At 53.6% G+C, this 1,164-nt stretch overlaps 1 protein-coding gene across 1 annotated transcript in view; it reads left to right on the top strand.

Moving 5' to 3' along the window:
- Nucleotides 1-564: 564 nt before the first annotated feature.
- LOC122553787 (serine/arginine-rich splicing factor 5-like) overlaps nucleotides 565-1,164 on the top strand; it is a 9,987-nt gene continuing 9,387 nt past the window's right edge. The window contains exon 1 of the mRNA XM_043698106.1: nucleotides 565-662. The gene's annotated coding sequence lies outside the window, so the exon portion shown is untranslated. The remainder of the gene's footprint in view (nucleotides 663-1,164) is intronic.

Genomic DNA, 1,164 nt, shown 5'->3' with positions numbered 1-1,164 from the left:
TTCCAGCATTTTCTCTTTTGGTTTCAGATTCCAGCATCCGCAGTTATTTGTTTTTATCCAGTGCTAGAGTTGGAACCTTGGTGAACTTGCAGTCTTGTGGATAGTACACACTGGCCCCTACTGAACATCAGTAGTGGAGGGAGTGGATGCTTGCGGATGTGGTGCCAGTCAAGGAGGCTGCTTTGTCCTGGATGGTGTTCAGCTTCTTGAATGTGGTTGAAGCTGAACTTATCCGGGCAAATGGACAGTATTAGGTGATCAGGGAAATATACCTGTTGGACTATAACCCGGTGTCGTGTGATTTGTTTAAAATTCTGCGCAGAGCGGAAATAAAAACAAACGATACACTAGAATTTAACATGCCTCTGAGATACGCTGCCAAAAACAGAGGCATTTCTCTCCGCGCGCAAGAGACGGGGGGGTTCTGTGCCTGGGGAAGACCCCTTTAACAGAGAGGGCTCCCTACTGCAATGTAACTCTTCGTAGAGAGTCACCGTGGAATGTAGCGAATGAGATGGGGGAGCGGGGAATGTGTCACAATGCCCGGAAGTGACATCAACGCCGCCAGCCCATTGGCCGTCGCGAGGCGGTCGGCCGCCATTTTGTGCGGCAGTTGTATTTTATTTCCAACTGCGTCAGTGCGGGGCGAGCGGCCTGAGCTGGTAAGAGTGAGAGCCGTCTTATCATCGCTATTAATAATAACAACATCGTCAATATTATTGTGGAGGTGGCCTTCCTCTACAACACATCCCTTCCCTTTCCCCAACCCCAACCCCTCACAGCTCGTCTGTAAGCGCCACGTGGTGATTTTTTTTTGTCTCTCCGGTGCGGTCGGCCCGGGCCTAGGGGGGGGAAGGCTCCCGCCCTCCCGCCTCTGCTCCGCCGCTCCTTGTGCTCGGGAAAGGAGAACCTTGGTGTCTTCCCCAGGCACAGAACCCCCGTCTCCTCCCGGCGATTCTCCTTCTCCCCATCCCGCGGTCGGTCCGAGCCTGGCCGTGCGCGGTCGGTGTTTCCTGTAAATCGTGTGTTTTTTTTAAAAAAAAACCCGCCTGGCGAGAGGTCGCTTCTTCCCTCGCAATTTTTCTTTCTCTCTCTCTCTGTCTTCCCCCGCCCCCCCATCAATACAACACCTCTTCCCCCCCCCCCCCCAGAATGGCCGTGCCA

The sequence above is a fragment of the Chiloscyllium plagiosum genome, chromosome 10 (assembly GCF_004010195.1).
Source record: "Chiloscyllium plagiosum isolate BGI_BamShark_2017 chromosome 10, ASM401019v2, whole genome shotgun sequence".
Lineage (NCBI taxonomy): Eukaryota > Metazoa > Chordata > Chondrichthyes > Orectolobiformes > Hemiscylliidae > Chiloscyllium > Chiloscyllium plagiosum.
This window is presented reverse-complemented; position numbering and strand designations above follow the sequence as displayed.